At 47.9% G+C, this 18,057-nt stretch overlaps 1 protein-coding gene across 3 annotated transcripts in view; it reads left to right on the plus strand.

Annotated features, from left to right (window-relative positions):
- Positions 1 to 18,057, plus strand: part of LOC119975498 (SPHK1 interactor, AKAP domain containing) — a 545,083-nt gene that overhangs the window by 186,528 nt on the left and 340,498 nt on the right. The window lies entirely within an intron of this gene.

Raw genomic sequence — 18,057 nt, forward strand, 5'->3', positions numbered from 1 at the left:
GAAACACAGCAGAGTAAGGATCACCTGGCCTGGGCGACCAATTGGGACTCAGCATCATCCCAGGAGGGAGATTCTCTTTGGCAGAGGCATTATGGAACAAGCAGCAAACATGCTGCTGCTCTTGTAGATCATTGTAAATAAATCCTTTGTTGTTCACTAATGAAGTCCCTGAAAGTTCATCATTACAGATCGTGATGCCAAATCCATGCTGCCTGCTGGTTAAATAATTTAACCATCCAGCCAGTGTGAACTACAAAGTCTCTTGGCTGGGTGCTTCATCAATATTGTGAGCGGTTAGCATCATTTAAAGTTGGCCTGTACCTCTGAAATACAATGTGCATTATGGTTGGAGCAGGTGTTGTCAGTCAGACAGGAAGTGAATACAATCTGTGAAACATGGACTATTGGCATAACATAAGACACAGTGGACTCTAAGCTTTTTGAATGCTGCATTGGAGATCTTGGTGGAGGAGGTGGAAAAGAGGAGAGATGGCCTGTTTCTGGAAACAACCAGGATACCCTTCAATACATGCTCAGCAGGCAGTGGGGGCAGGTAGGCATGGGTGGTCAATGCCAGCACTCAAGCCCCAAGGATCTGGATGCAGTGCCACATAAGTTCAATGACCTTGCACAAGGTCTTTGTCCAGATCAGTGAATGTGCCTTCAAATGTCATATTCTTTAAAATGAGCCACAAGCCTCACACCCACATCACTGCCCAGACTCCTGCTCCCCATGTCAATAGTGCAGTCTGCAGCCTGGACTTCCGGGACCGAGGTCAGTCAAAGACAGGGACTAAGGGAATGCATAGAGTTGATTATTTGGCTTTTCTATGCAATATGAAATCATTTAATTTATAAGTTTGGTTTTGAATGTTTATTTTTGTGGGTTTCGTTTTGCACTGTGGTCAGTTGGATGATGTGATTGTCAGTGAGAAGGGAAGATAAGGATGGCAATGAATGGGGGATTGAAGCAGCAGTTACTTGCATCGCACTCAGAAGAGTTCTTCAAGGCTAGACCAGCCAGAAAAAGTTTCTCTAGCTTCCCCTCCTCCCTTTCTTTCCTCTTCCTCCTTCTCCTCCTTTCACTGTAGCTTTCAGCTGGCGGGCGATAAGAGCTATTCTCTCATGATTGTGAGCTGGTGCAGCATGCAACAGACCTCTACATGTGCTCCGGCAGGGCTCCTCCGGTGGAATTCGGACAGGAGTGCTGTTTCTGCACGCTAGTGGTTTTCCCTAGCGTGTTTCGGATGGCAACATGGATTTTTGTTTAATGTGCGCTGCCCACGTCTGTGGATTGCGCACCCATGTGATCAGCATTTGATATCCAGTGGCCATGCTTTAGTTTGCCATAGGGACTCAAAAGCAGCTAGCACAGTGGATTGCCACAGAATGAATGAATCACAACTGCTGCCACGGATACCAAGTGTTGACGTTCATGAGTCTGTGCCTCTGCTTACACACTGGGTGGGCGTTGATGGCAGCAGGGTAGCACATGTGATTAGCTCTGTGGCTTCACAGCACCAGGGTCCCAGGTTCGATTCCCTGCTGAGTCACTGTCTGTGCGGAGTCTGCACGTTCTCCCCGTATCTGCGTGGGTTTCCTCCGGGTGCTCCTGTTTCCTCCAACAGTCCACAGATGTGCAGGTTAGGTGGATTGGCCATGATAAATCGCCCTTAGTGACCAAAAAAGGTTAGGAGGGGTTATTGGGTTACAGGGATAGGGTGGAAGTGAGGGCTTAAGTGGGTCGGTGCAGACGCGATGGGCTGAATGGCCTCCTTCTGCACTGTATGTTCTATGAATGGAATTCATTTCAGTTCTGGTGTGGGCAAATTTCACATGCTGTACCTGGAAAGTGAATTGTGTGCAGTCACTGACACCCTGTACCATGAGGAAACTTGTAATCTTAACCCTTGAGCCAGCACTGCTTGCTTGTCTCTGGCAAGATAGGATGATATGAATAGGCAGCCTCAGTGACATATTTAACCAATTTATTGGAGTTCTTGGGCTGGATTCTCCATTTTGGAGACTAAGTCCCCACACCGGATTGAAAACGGTGATCTTTTACCCAAAGAAAACTGGTGCAAAATGGCCACCGATTCCACTTTTGCTGGGGGCCAGCAGGGAGGCAGGTTGGACAGGGTCGGCCTGTACCTGTTGGAGTTGAGGTGACTTAATTGAAACATTTTGGTCGGGATTCTCCAAAATCCCGGCTAAGTGTTGACGCCGGCATAAACACCGGAGTGTTTCATGCCGGCGTCAACGGGCCTCTTGGCCCAGCGATTCAGTGGTCCACAGGGGGCCAGAATAGCGCCAGAGCTCCACGCAGCTCCAACGCCGATATGTGGCCCTGCACTGCCCGCGTGGGTCTGCGCATGCGCGTCGTGGCCGTTTCCACGCTGGCGCATGCGCGTGATGGTTGGTTCCCTGCCGGCGTTGTGCAACATGGCGTAGTGACACAGCAGGCCTGCGCGGAAGAAGGTAGGCCCCCCATGGATCGCTCGCTAGCCCGCAATCGCAGGCCTGGCTGTCGTGGGCCCCCTCCCCAGGTGTCTGATCCCCCCCCCCCCCTCCCCCCCCACCAAGATAGCCGCGGGTCCGAGCTCTCACCTGGTGCTACCACATGTGAACCACACCGCCGGAACTCGGCAGGTACTTGGCCGGTCGACGGAGAATCGCTTCCCGGCATTGGAGTGGCGTGGCGGGAATATGCGGCGTTATCGCCGATACTCCGACACAGCACGGGCTCGTAGAATCCCGGCCATAAGGTCTTGAAGGGTCTTGAAAGGGTGGATGTGGAAAGAATGTTCCCTTTTGTGGAAGAATGTCGTACCAGGGGCCACTGTTTAAAAATAAATGGTCACCCATTTAGGACAGAGATGAGGTGAATTTTGTTATTTCAGAGATTTAGGGCGGGATTCTCCAATAATGGGGCTATGTCCCCACGCCGGCATGAAAAGGGGTGCCGACCACTCCGGCATCAATGGTCCCGATAATGGGGAATGCTCCCCTTCCTAAGGGGCGAAGTCAGCGCTGGAGTGGTCCCCGCAGTTTCAGCCAGCGCGGAATGGCCAGCGCGAATTCGCATATGTGCGGAATGACAGGCGTGATTCCGCGCATGTGTGGAGGTTCCCTTCTCTGCGCCGGCCCCCGGGCAATATGGCGGAGACCTACAGGGGCCCAGCGCAGAGGAACATAGGCCCCCATGGAACCATCCGGCCGCTGATCGGTAGGCTCCGATCGCGGGCCAGGCCACCGTGGGGGCCCCCTCCTCGGGGTCAGAACCTCCGGGCCCCATCCAGGATGGCCCCCACAGACACACCTTCCAGGTCCCCCCCGGTGTAGGACCTGAGTAACCCACGCCGGCGGGACTCGGCCGAACTCGATGGCCACTTGGGGCCCGGTGAACCGCTGAGGTGGGGGTGGGCGCTTTCAACGACCCTCGACCGGCATGGCGGGAATCCTGCGGGCATCTGAGAATCGGCGAAGGAGAATTGGGAAACCGGCGGCGGGGCGCGATTCTCACGTCCCCAGGGATTCTCCAACCCAGCATAGGGTCAGAGAATCCCAGCCTTAGTCTTTGGAACGCTCTTCCTCAAAAGCAGTGCAAGCAGATTATTTGAATATTTTTAGGCAGAAGTAGCTAGATTCTTGATAAGAAGTGAGGTGAAAGGTTATCAGTGGTAGGTGGGAATGTGGAGTTTAGGTTACAATCAGATCAACCCTGATCTTATTGATTGGCAAAACGGGTTTGAAGGACACAGAGGCCTACTCCTGCTCCTAATTCGCATGTTCATATGAGCTACAGATGCCATTTTGTACATCTGAGGGCATTTACAATTGGCAAAAAACAGCATAACTATCCCCATTTCACACCATTGAACTCTGATTCACTGTCCTGTGCTCCATCAAGTGAAACTCTGCTACAGACGCGTATCCTCACTGAATTTGCTCATTATTCTGGTACTTCTGCTTCAAAATGGATTGAGAGGTATAGAGGCCTAAAGAACAGGCGTCAATGTGCTCTTTAAATTGGACACAAACATTGGCCAATCTTACATGAGACAATAAAATGTTATTTTCCAATAGAAAATAAATATGAAATGACTGCTGGTAAACATAGTTAGGGTTGTGTTAATAAACTCTCTTTGCACATACTGTGTTCATAAATAAATATTTATCCCAGTTTTCATTGAAGAAGCTAATTAAATACTCCACAGATATCAATGGCTCTGGGGAGCAGAGACCATGGAAACCAAACTTTTATGATTGAATCGTAGCAATAATGGTTGAGAAATATTCTATAGATTTGATTTGGGAATTGGGAAGAAATATTTCAGAACTTTTCCCTCAGGAGATTAAACAGAAAATTCGTATCAATAATTGGTTGTGTTATATATGATTTGTGGAAGGAGATGTACTCTCTGTGAAAATAGCAAACCTTGAGAGAGAAAGAAAAAAATGATGAATTTCATGAGTCATATGTTGAATTCTGCTTCAGCACTGTTATCATTCAGACCTTGCAGAAGGCACAATTGTCGTAAACAACATAAATTTAGATGTAAGTAGAACATCTAACTTGCATAACATTTAAACACAGTTAGATTCCTGAACAATCATGGTGGTGTGATTTAGCAGGCCCATTTGCCATCGTCGCAAATCCTGTTTGGCCGTTAAATCTCGCTAGAGCGCAATAATGAGATCTGCGTCAGCGAGATGCCAGTTCGAGATCTTCCCTGTCCCTGCCGGTGATGGAACCAATTGCCATGATTTTTAATCTATTACCATAAACTTACCAGGCTTGACGCACGGGCAGCACGCTAGCACAGTGGTTAGCACAATTGCTTCACAGTGCCAGGGTCCCAGGTTCGATTCCTGGCTTGGTTCACTGTCTGTGCGGAGTCTGCACGTTCTCCCCGTGTCTGCGTGGGTTTCCTCCGGATGCTCCTGTTTCCTCCCACAGTCCAAAGATGTGCCGGTTAGGTGGATTGGCCAGGCTAAATTGCCCTTAGTGTTCAAAGTTGCCCTTAGCGTTGGGTGGGGTGACTGGGTTATGGGGATAGGGTGGAGATGTGGGCTTGGGTAGGGTGCTCTTTCCAAGAGCCGGTGCAGGCTGGATGGGCCGAATGGCCTCCTTCTGCACTGTAAATTCTATGATTCTATGCCTTTTCCTTCCAACCAGTCAGCCTGCCATCACGCCAGTGTGAATCACAGGCACGGTGCCTGGCACTGCCAACTTGGCCTTCTCGGGAGCCTAATTAGGGGTGGAATTGGGGCTCAATGGTTGTTGGGGGCTGGTTGTGCATACATTGCGGTAGAGGGGTGGGGGGGCAGAGACTGTAGAGGGGGTGGGGGTGGTGCCAGTGATGGGGAGGGGGGGCAGTCCCAGTGAGGAGGACAGTGCCCCAGAGGGTGAAGTCAGGTCACCCCCAAAGCTTGGATGATATGGGGTGCCCGATGTATGTGTGGTAGGAGTTCTCCGTCTCTCTTGGTGGGGATCCCAATCTCCGTGGGGGATTTCCAACCTTTGTGGAGGGGAGTGGGGCTTTTAACGTAATTTTGAGATTTAAAGGGTGCCCGATCTAGAACCCCGGCATTGTTGGCGTGCTGCCACATCCCTCCCACCTCAAGTTCCTTATTACAACTACTCCAAAAACTATATACCGATGTTACAAATGTCAACAGAGACAACAGGTGAAAGAGAGTCCATCAAAAACTCAATTGATCCGGCGACCTCCAAGGTTAAAGGGCTTTGGGAAACAGGTAGGGATGTGGATTTGAGACCAGGAGGGGATCAGCCATGATCTGATTGAATGGTGGAGCAGGCTCAAGGGGCTGAATTTCCTACTTCTGCTCCTAATTCCTATGTTCCTCCCGCACGTACGTAGCTCTGCCATAGGCTCGGCATTCGAGTGGTCAACAATCGATGTCACCTCAGGAGGCACCACCTTAATGACAGGTGAACTGACCTCACCAGACTCGACAAGCCCAGTTGGTTAAATAAAATCAAGTGTCACTGTCTTGCCTCGTCTGGACAGAATCACAGGAATGCTCATGATGTCAGCTGGACCTGTCGACTCCTGTTGGAGGTTGCCACCCTTCGACTGCTCAAATGATCAACGGGCTTTCTGACGGTCTTCCCGTTATCATTGACCACATAAGATACCGGCCCTGACTGGGCCACAACCCATCCTTCTAACTAAGGTGGGCCTGAAGCAAAATTGTAGGTGAAAACTAGGTCTCCCTCTGGGAACAGCCCTCTGCTCTGACTGCTGTTTCTTCAGGAAGGCCTGATGTCCCACCCCACCAAATTTGGAAACACAAGATCCAAATAGGTTCTCAACCGACAGCACATGGGCTGGTGTGATCCTGTGGTGGAATGAGGGGCTGAGTTGTACAACAACAAAACATCAATCAATTGCTGGTGAAGTGGTTTATCAGATTGATTTTTCATGACATTCTTGAAAGTTTGAATAGTCCTCTCAACGAGACCGTTCAACTGTGGGTGGTACCGGGCCATCCTTGTGTGCGGAATACCATTTGCTCTCACATAAACCTGGAAATCATCGCCGGTGAAGGGGGTGCCACTGTCCAAAACTATTGACTCGGGAAGCCCATGAGTGGCAAACACTCAGTGCAAGGCATTTACCATGGCTGCTGAGGTAATAATCCCCATCTCTTGAACCGATAGCCACTTAGAGTGGGCAACCCTCAGCACCAAAGACATCTTGCCCATAAACGGACCAGCATAGTCAACATGGATCTTGGTCCATGGGTGACCTGACCATTCCCAAAGGTGAAGGGTGGTGGAAGGTGTCAAAGATTTCTGCACTTGGCAAGTGTGGCACTGGTGTACTAGTTCTTCAATGGCTTTATCTATACCTGGCTCCCAGACGTAGCTGCGCAGCGGCATCTTCAACTTTGTCTGGTGGGTGCTGTATAGCTCTTGAAGGAGGGACCCCTGGCCTGAGGTGGGACGACCACCCGTGATCCTCACAGAATCATGCCGCCTCCACGGCAACCTGTCCTGACGAGTGAAATAGGGCCTCAGCTGTTCAGACATCTTGTAACGCCAGCCAGTCTGTATTGTTTAAACTATGGAAGTATAGCCTCTCTTTGGGTCCAGTTGTGGATATGCCCTGTGGACACTGGCAAAGTGTCCAGGAAGCTTAAAGCCAGGATGATCTCTTGGGGTACAGGTGGATACAGGGCAGGTGAATTTGCACCTCAGGCCGGCGTTAAAATAATAGTTGCTGACAGCAAGGCTGAATGCTGCACACTCGCCCAGGCTATGGGCAGCATAGGCTTTTCATCCCTTTATAGGCCTAGTAATGCCTTGTCGTCAGTCACTATGTCGAACATGTCGACCGGCCACAAACTGGTGGAATTCCTTCACACCGTACATAACCACTAAGCTCTCATTCTAAATGTGGGTATAGGTTTGTTTTGTTTCAGAAAGAGTCCTTGAGGCAAAGGATAGGGAATTCCGAACCATCTCCCATTTTGTTGGATAAAACTGCCCATATATACTGTAAGGGATGCATCACATGCCATCATGAGTCGAAATGCACCAAGCGGTTTGAAGACTGCAATGCCTGCTTCACGACTCGGAAGGATTCCTCTTGGGGCTGTCCCCATTGTCATCACTGATTCTTCCTTAACAACGGGTACAACGGCGTCAATATTGTGGCTACATTCAAAATGAACCTTCCATAATAATTGACCGCACGGTGGAAGGATCTAAGTTTACTGATATGTTTGGGTGCAGGAATGTCACGTATGGCCTTGATCTTTTCTTCCTGTCACATCAATGCAAAATCCTGGGTACATCACACATTTTTTGCATTTTAGGTGGACCCCTGCATCACGAAACCTCTTTAATAATTCCTCTCAGCTGTCCGTGTGTTCTTCTGGTATACTGACGGTGACTAGAACACATCAAGGTAAACCATCACCTTGGGAATTCCCTGAGGAGATTTTCCATCATGCGCTGTGTTACGCCTCCCTGGGCAAGTGCACGGTCAATTCTAGCCCCACTTGCCCCGGAGTCACAAGTGAATTCACCAATAATTCTTTTAAAGACCGGAAAATTCTTTGGTCCTTGGCTGCCCAATAATTAGTCACCAGGTTTGCAAGTTGCAACACAATTACTGTTTGCATAACTGGAAAGAAAATGAACTATATAGTAAACACAGCTACTTAAATGTCAAGCAAACACCTGACCCCTTTAACAGCCTCACCCACACAAGACAGACAAACACAGAAGGAGGGAGAAGGTGGAAAAATAATAAGGATTAAGGTGGAAAGAGAAGAGTCATTGCTTCAGATGATGAGTCCTTTAGTGCACATCCTTCAGAGTATGAGTGAGGTTTAAAGTCTCCTGAATGCAGCATGTAATGACCTTATTTGAGGCTCAGCAGTGTATCCTACTCACAGCTTTTCCAGGAGGGGCCTCTGGCTTCACATCTGCCTGCTCTTCCCGAGAGTAATCAAATTCTGGCCTCTGCTTCACATCAGCCTCTGTTTTGCAGAGAGAGAGTTATCCGATTCTGGATTCTGGTTGCACAGCCAGCTCTGCAGAGAGAGGTGGTCCTCACAGTGACCTTTTGGTGAAAATTAACTGGAAGTTCTTGGAGCGGGTTGGTTAGATTCCTCCATCCAACCAGCAGAATTGAAAGTGAAATGAGAAAATCAGCCTTGTGACTCTGAGAAACATGTCAGTGGGACCAGAACCAATCACCACTGGCCACTGAGCAGGGCACAGATATTTGAGCCAATTCAATGGCCACCAGCCAAGTCCATCAAAGCAAGTCATCACTGATGTCAGGCTAAAACAGCACAGCCTTCTGGAATCTGCTTGTTTGAACTAAAAGCTGCGTTTAAGTTGCCTTAAACAGACAGGCTGCATTAAAGTCATTGGACTATTGCTCATCCATCCATTGGTAATAGCAAAAATAAAAGAGAAGGGAATTGGGGAACAAGGAGATGAACAGGAGGGACCCTTGTAGCTGAAGCAATGCTGAAAGGCAGTCTGGTATGCTGGAAAAGACATAGGTGGTTTTGATTGTAGCAGCTTCTGGGACTCCTCATTCAACTGTACATGCAGATAGGCATGACAGAGGTTCAATTTTGAATAGGTGAGATTGGCACAGAGATCCTCAATTTGGGGAATAAGATACTGATTGACCTGGGCAGTCTGATTTATAGTCAGCTTGGTTCCCATCAATCCTTATGGACTGATCAGGTTTAACACAGAGACTATTGGCACCGCCCACTCTCAAAACTGAACCGGCTTGGTTATACCCAGCTATTCCAATCTTTAAATTTGCTTCAACCTTCTGATGCAATGCATATGGCATTGGTTTAGCTCTGAAGAGCTTGGATGTCAAATCCAGATTGTCATAAACCTTGGCTTTAAGCCCTTAATCCGTCCCAGTTCCTTGTGGAACATGTCTTCATACCTCTTGAAGAACACTGTCGGATATTGTGAAGATTTTCAGCCAGTTGAGCCTAATCTTCAGTAACCTGTCTCTTCGTAACAGACTGGGTCTATGTCCTTCCATGACAACCAAAGGCAGATTGGCCTCCTGTTCTCTTAGGCCATTGGGGTATTAGTTGTTCTGAGCATCTCCAAAATTTCCCTGGTGTCTATTGAAAGCGTGATTGTAGTACTCTTTAAGCTTAAAGACTGCATTCCTGCACAAAGATATTGGAAAGTCTGCTTACCCACTATGGCCTGGGTGTCGACTTCCATTACCCTGAAGACAATTTCAATCATTTTATTCAATTGGACTGCATTCAACCCATACGTTGCATACTCTTCTTCGAATCACTTCTCCACTATGTTTAGTGGCGCTGTGGACTGCTGTTGCTGCTGCTATTTTTGCATTGGAGCACTTTGCCTTACATAGCAATGTGCTTGAATGTGCCCCCTTCGGTTACATCGGAGGCACACAAACTCCCGATCATGGCAGGTCTCCTGGGGATGGTCACCCATGAAAGCAATCCTCCTCAGACTCGGGTTGATTGATCTCATTTTTGGTAAATTAAACTGAGCCATTCGATGTACCTGACTCCAAACTTCAGCTGCTTGGTCAAATGGGTCTTGTTTCCCAATGATAGGCATTTCCACTCACAGTTTAAATGATTCCAATTATTCCTGGAGCTTTTGTATAAGCTCTGCTGCACCTTCCTCCCCCCCCACCCCCTCGATTCACAACGACTCACGGCTGCAATCAAAAACTTTCACCCCGTGGCCAATGTGATGGCTCGAGATATACACTGGAGGCTTGTGTAGTTAACAAAGGGGTTTATTGTTGAAAGGCAAAGGCAGTTAAAAAGAAGCACAGTGCACTATACAACAGGTCTTAACACTTGCGAGTCCCTGGTCCTTGCTGCCGGGGTCCTGCTCCCAGGGTCCCACGCAAGCTCCCTAATGGCTGGGTTTTAACTGACTAATTTATTGTCACATGAACCGAAGTACAAAGAGAACAAAGAACAAAGAAAATTACAGTAACAGGCCCTTCGGCCCTCCCAGCCTGCACCAATCCAGATCCTTTATCTAAACCTGTTGCCTATTTTCCAAGGACCTACTTCCCTCTGTTCCCCGCCCGTTCATATATCTGTCCAGATGCATCTTAAATGATGCTATCGTGCCCGCCTCTACCACCTCCGCTGGCAAAGCGTTCCAGGCACCCACCACCCTCTGCGTAAAAAACTTTCCACGCACATCTCCCTTAAACTTTCCCCCTCTCACCTTGAAATCATGACCCCTTGTAATTGACACCCCCACTCTTGGAAAAAGCTTGTTGCTATCCCCCCTGTCCATACCTCTCATAATTTTATAGACCTCAATCAGGTCCCCCCTCAACCTCCGTCTTTCCAACGAAAACAATCTTAATCTACTCAACCATTCTTCACAGCTAGCACCCTCCATACCAAGCAACATCCTGGTGAACCTCCTCTGCACCCTCTCTAAAGCATCCACATCCTTCTGGTAATGTAGCGACCAGAACTGCATGCAGTATTACAAATGTGGCCTAACCAAAGTCCTATACAACTGTAACATGATCTGCCGACTCTTGTACTCAATACCCCGTCCGATGACGGCAAGCATGCTGTATGCCTTCTTGACCACTCTTATCGACCTGCGTTGCCACCTTCAGGGTATACTAGACCTGAACTCCCAGATCTCTCTGTACATCAATTTTCCCCAGGACTCTTCCATTGACCATATAGTCTGCTCTTGAATTAGATTTTCCAAAATGCATCACTTTGCATTTGCCTGGATTGAACTCCATCTGCCATTTCTCTGCCCAACTCTCCAATCTATCTATATTTTGCTGTATTCTCTGACAGTCCTCCTCGCTATCTGCTACTCCACCAATCTTAGTATCATCTGCAAACTTGCTCATCAGATCGTCCAGATCATTTATGTATATCAGAAACAACAGTGGTCCGAGCACGGATCCCTGTGGAACACCACTAGTCACCTTTCTCCATTTTGAGACACTCCCTTCCACCACTACTCTCTGTCTCCTGTTGCCCAGCCAGATCTTTATCCATCTAGCTAGTACACCCTGAACCCCATACGACTTCACTTTTTCCATCAACCTGCCATGGGAAACTTTATCAAACGCCTTATTGAAGTCCATGTATATGACATCTACAGCCCTTCCCTCATCAATTAACTTTGTCACTTCCTCAAAGAATTCTATTAGGTTTGTAAGACATGACCTTCCCTGCACAAAACCATGCTGCCTATCACTGATAAGTTTATTTTCTTCCAAATGTGAATAGAATCCTATCCTTCAGTATCTTCTCCAACAGTTTGATTACCATTGACGTCAAGCTCACAGGTCTATAATTCCCTGGATTATCCCTGCTACCCTTCTTAAACAAAGGGACAACATTAGCAATTCTCCACTCCTCCGGGACCTCACCAGTGCTCAAGGATGCTGCAAAGATATCTGTTAAGGCCCCAGCTATTTTGTCCCTCGCTTCCCTCAGTAACCTGGGATAGCTCCCATCCGGACCTGGGGACTTGTCCACCTTAATGCCTTTTAGCATACCCAAAACTTCCCCCTTCCTTAGGCCGACTTGACCTAGAGTATTTAAACATCCATCCCCAGCCTCAACATCTGTCATGTCCCTCTCCTTGGTGAATACTGATGCAAAGTACTCATTAAGAATCACTCATTTCCTCTGACTCCACACATAAATTCCCTCTTTTGTCTTTGAGTGGGCCAATCCTTTCTCTAGTTACCGTCTTGCTCCTTATATACAAATAAAAGGCTTTGGGATTTTCCTTAACCCTGTTAGCCAAAGATATTTCATGACCCCTTTTAGCCCTCTTTATTGCGCGTTTGAGATTTGTCCTACTTTCCCGATATTCCTCCAAAGCTTCATCAGTTTTGAGTCGCCTCGATCTTATGTATGCTTCCCTTTTCATTTTAGCTAGTCTCACAATTCCACCCGTAATCCATGGTTTCCTAATCTTGCCATTTCTATCTCTCATTTCCACAGGGACATGTCTGTCCTGCACTCTAATCAACCTTCCCTTAAAAGACTCCCACATTTCAAATGTGGATTTACCCTTAAACAGCTGCTCCCGATCCACGTACCCTAGCTCCTGCCGAATTTTGTTATACTTGGCCTTTCCCCAATTTAGCACTCTTCCTTTAGGACCACTCTCGTCTTTGTCCATGAGTATTCTAAAACTTACGGAATTGTGATCGCTATTCCCAAAGTAATCACCGACTGGAACTTCAATCACCGACTGAAACTTTAGAAGTACAGTGAAAAGTATTTTCTGTGGCCAAGGGAAAGTACACAGTATGTACACAACAGACAAAAAGAATAATTGACAGAATATATTGACAAATGGTACACCAACAAACAGTGATTAGCTACAGTGCAGAACAAGGGCCAAACAAAGCAAGAGCAGCATAGGGTGCTGTGAATAGTGTTCTTACAGGGAACAGATCAGTCTGAGTGAGAGTCATTGAGGAGTCTAGTACATAGAACATAGAACATTACAGCACAGTACAGACCCTTCGGCCCTTGATGTTGCGCCGACCTGTGAAACCACTCTCGAGCCCATCTACACTATTCCCTTATCATCCATATGTTTATCCAAAGACCATTTGAATGCGTTTAGTGTTGGCGTCCACTACTGTTGCAGGCAGGGCATTCCACGCCCATGCTACTCTCTGAGTAAAGAACCTACCTCTGACATATGCCCTATATATATCTCCCCTCAATTTAAAGCTATGTCCCCTCGTGCTGGACATCACCATCCGAGGAAAAAAGCTCTCACTGTCCACCCTATCTACTCCTCTGATCATCTTGTATGCCTCAATTGAGTCACCTCTTAACCTTCTTCTCTCTAACGAAAACAGCCTTAAGTCCCTCAGCCTTTCCTCACAAGATCTTCCCTCCATACCAGGCAACATCCTGATAAATCTCCTCTGCACCCTTTCCAATGCTTCCACATCCTTCCTATAATGCGGCGACCAGAACTGCATGCAATACTCCAAATGCGGCCGCACCAGAGTTTTGTACAGCTGGAACATGACAAAAAGAACAAAGAACAAAGAAAATTACAGCACAGGAACAGGCCCTTCGACCCTCCCAGCCTGCGCCGATCCAGATCCTTTATCTAAACCTGTTGCCTATTTTCCAAAGTCTACTTCTCTCTGTTCCCCACCTGTTCATATATCTGTCCAGATGCATCTTAAATGATGCTATCGTACCCGCCTCTACCACCTCCACTGGCAAAGCATTCCAGGCACCCACCACCCTCTGCGTAAAAAACTTTCCACGCACATCTCCCTTAAACTTTTCCCCTCTCACCTTGAATGACCTCATGACTCCGAAGCTCAATCCCTCTACCAATAAAAGCTAACACACCATACACCTTCTTAACAACCCTCTCAACCTGGGTGGCAACTTTCAGGGATCTATGTACATGGACACCGAGATCTCTCTGCTCATCCACACTACCAAGAATCTTACCCTTAGCCCAGTACTCTGTATTCCTGTTACTCCTTCCAAAATTAATCACCTCACACTTTTCTGCATTAAACTCCATTTGCCACCTCTCAGCCCAGCTCTGCAGCTTATCTATATCCCTCTGTAACCTGCAACATCCTTCCGCGCTGTCCATCAACTGCTTTACCCTTGTCCACCTGTTTGGCCACCTTCTCAAAGAACTCAATAAGGTTTGTGAGGCACGAACTACCCCTAATCAAATTATTCCTTTCTAGATGATTATAAATCCTATCTCTTATAAACCTTTCCAAGACTTTGCCCACAACAGAAGTAAGGCTCACTGGTCTATAGATACCGGGGTTGTCTCTACTCCACTTCTTGAACAAGGGGACAACATTTGCTATCCTCCAGTCTTCTGGCACTATTCCTGTAGACAATGGCGACATAAAGATCAAAGCCAAAGGCTCAGAAATCTCCTCCCTAGCTTCCCAGGGAATCCTAGGATAAATCCCATCCCTCCCAGGGGATTTATCTATTTTCACACTTTACAGAATTGCTAACACCTCCTCCTCATGAACCTCAAGCCCTTCTAGTCTAGTAGCCTGTATCACAGTATTCTCCTCGACAACATTGTCTTTTTCCTGTGTGAATAATGACGAAAACTATTCATTTAGAACCTCGCCTATCTCCTCGGACTCCACGCACAACTTCCCACTACTGTCTTTGACTGGCCCTACTCTTACCCTAGTCATTCTTTTATTCCTGACATACCTATAGAAAGCTTTAGGGTTATCCTTGATCCTACCTGCCAAAGACTTCTTATGACCCTCCTGGCTCTTCTTGGCTCTCTCTTTAGGTCCTTCCTAGCTAACTTGTAACTCTCGAGCGCCCTAACTGAACCTTCACGTCTCATCTTCACATAAACCTCCTTCTTCCTCTTGTCCAGTGATTCAACTACTTTAGTAAACCACGGTTCTCTCGCTCGACCACTTCCTCCCTGCCTGTCAGGTATATACTTATCAAGTATGGGCCTCACGGTAGCATGGTGGTTAGCATCAATGCTTCACAGCTCCAGGGTCCCAGGTTCGATTCCCGGCTGGGTCACTGTCTGTGTGGAGTCTGCACGTCCTCCCCGTGTGTGCGTAGGTTTCCTCCGGGTGCTCCGGTTTCCTCCCACAGTCCAAAGATGTGCGGGTTAGGTGGATTGGCCATGCTAAATTGCCCGTAGTGTAAGGTTAATGGGGGGATTGTTGGGTTACGGGTATACGGGTTACGTGGGTTTAAGTAGGGTGATCATTGCTCGGCACAACATCGAGGGCCGAAGGGCCTGTTCTGTGCTGTACTGTTCTAAGGACACGCAGTAGCTGTTCCTTGAACAAGCTCCACATTTCAATTGTGCCCAGCCCCTGCAGTTTCCTTCCCCATCCTATGCATCCTAAGTCTTGCCTCATCGCATCATATTTGCCTTTCCACCAGCTATAACTCTTGCCCTGTGGTATATACTGATCCCTTTCCGTCGCTAAAGTAAACGTAACTGAATTGTGGTCACTATTACAAAAGTGCTCACCTACCTCCAAATATAACACCTGTCCTGGTACATTACCCAGTACCAAATCCAATATGGCCTCGCCTGTCGTTGGCCTATCTACATACTGTTTCAGGAAACCCTCCTGCACACCTTGGACAAAAACGGACCCATTAAAGTACTCGAACTATAGCGTTATCAGTCAATATTTGGAAAGTTAAAGTCCCCCATAACAACTATTCTGTTACTTTCACTTCTATCCAGAATCATCTTTGCAATCCTTTCCTCTACATCTCTGGAACTTTTCGGAGGCCTATAGAAAACTCCCAACAGGGTGACCTCTCCTTTCCTGTTTCTAACCTCAGCCCATACTACCTCAGTCGATGAGTCCTCATCAAACGGCCTTTCTGCCACTGTAATACTGTCCTTGACTAACAATGCCACCCCTCCCCCTCTCTTACCACCTTCCCTGAGCTTACTGAAATATCTAAACCCCGGAACCTGCAACAACCATTCCTGTCCCTGCTCCATCCATGTCTCCGAAATGGCCACAACATCGAAGTCCCAGGTACCAACCCATGCTGCAAGTTCACCCACCTTATTCCGGATGCTCCTGGCATTGAAGTAGACACACTTTAAACCACCTTCCTGCCTGCCGGTACACTCCTGCAACCTTGAAACCTTACTCATGACCTCACTACTCTCAACCTCCTGCATACTGGAGCTACAATTCAGGTTCCCAACCCCTGCTGAATTAGTTTAAACCCTCCCGAAGAGCATTAGCAAATTTCCCCCCCAGGACATTGGTACCCCTCTGGTCCAGGTATAGACCATCCCGTTTGTAGAGGTCCCACCTACCCCAGAATGTGCCCGAATTATCCAGGTATCTGAAACGCTCCCTCCTGCACCATCCCTGTAGCCACATGTTCAACTGCTCTCTCTCGCTATTCCTCGTCTCGCTAGCATGTGGCATGGGTAACAACCCAGAGATGATAACTCTGTTTGTTCTAGCTCTAAGTTTCCACCCTAGCTCCCTTAATTCCTGCCTTACATCCCTATCCCTTTTCCTACCTATGTCGTTGGTGTCCCTTGTGGACTACGGCTTGGGGCTGCTTGGGGCTGCTCCCCACAATAGCTGTGGGAAAGAAGCTGTTCCTATGTCTGGATGTGCGGGTCTTCAGACCTCTGTACCTTCTGCCTGATGGAAGGAGCTGGAAGAAGGCAAAGCCTGAGTGGGAGGGGTCTCTGATAATGCTGTCTGCCTTCCTGAGGCAGCGGGAAGTACAGACAGAATCAATGAAAGGGTCACAAGCTTGTATGATGCATTAGGTTGAGTTCACCACACTCTGAAGTTTCTTGCAATCTTGGGCCGAGCCATACCTCGTGATGCAGCTGGATAGGATGCTCTCTTTGGCACATCTGTAGAAGTTTGTGGAAGCCGATGCAGACATGCCAAATTTGTTCAGCTTCTGTAGGAAGTAGAAAAGTTGTTGGGCTTTCTTGACTGTTGTATCAATGTGACTGGACCAGGACAGAATATCTCCACTTCAGAGCCATTGATGTAGATGGGGGTGTGCGTTGTTCTCCGCTTCCTGAAGTCAATGATCAGTTCCTTGGTCTTTCTAACATTTAGAGAAAGGTTGTTTTCGGTACACCATGCAACCAAGTGATCTATCTCCTTTCTGTAGTCTGATTCGTCATTGTTTGAGATGCGGGGCCACTGTGGAGTATTGTGGAGGAGGTGCTGTTCTCTATCCTTGATGTGGAGATGCTGGCGTTGGACTGGGGTGAGCACAGTAAAAAGTCTTACAACACCAGGTTAAAGTCCAAATTCACCTGAGGAAGGAGCAGTGCTCCGAAAGCTCGTGTTTGAAACAAACCTGTTGGACTTTAACCTGGTGTTGTAAGACTTTTTACTGTTCCCTATCCTGACAGATTGTTGGTGAGAAAGTCAAGGATCTAGCTGCACAGGGTGGGGTCAAGTCCAAGATCGTAGAGTTTGGTTATTAGTCTTGTCGGGATAATGCTGTTGAACGTGGAGCTGTAGTCTATGAACAGCAGTCTCATGTAGTTGTCATTGTTGTCGAGTGTTCGTGTGTTGATTGTAGGGCCAGGGAGATAGCATCTGCTGTGGACCGGTTGCGGCGATAGGTGAACTGCAATGGATCAAGACCGCCTGGGAGGCTGGCACTGATCAGTCTTAGGACTAGCCGCTCGAAGTATTTCATGATAACAGGTGGTCAGTAGTCGGTGAGGCAGGCTACTTTGTTCGTCTTTGGTATTGTTATTATGGTGGTCTTCTTGAAGGAGATGGGAACCTTCGAGTGGAGAAGTGCGGTGTTGAAGATGTCTGCGAAAACCCGGCAGCTGGTCTGCGCAGGATCTGAGTGTTCACCCAGCGAATCCGTTGGGTCTCATCGCTTTCCGCGGGTTCCCTTTCAAGACGGCAGCTCTTGCCTCTGAGGCTGTAATAGTGGGTATGGGTGTGTCCAGGGCTGTTGGGGCGGTTGGCATTGATGCATTGGCTGACTGTTCAAAGCGGG

The sequence above is a fragment of the Scyliorhinus canicula genome, chromosome 13 (genome assembly GCF_902713615.1).
Source record: "Scyliorhinus canicula chromosome 13, sScyCan1.1, whole genome shotgun sequence".
NCBI classification, from domain to species: domain Eukaryota; kingdom Metazoa; phylum Chordata; class Chondrichthyes; order Carcharhiniformes; family Scyliorhinidae; genus Scyliorhinus; species Scyliorhinus canicula.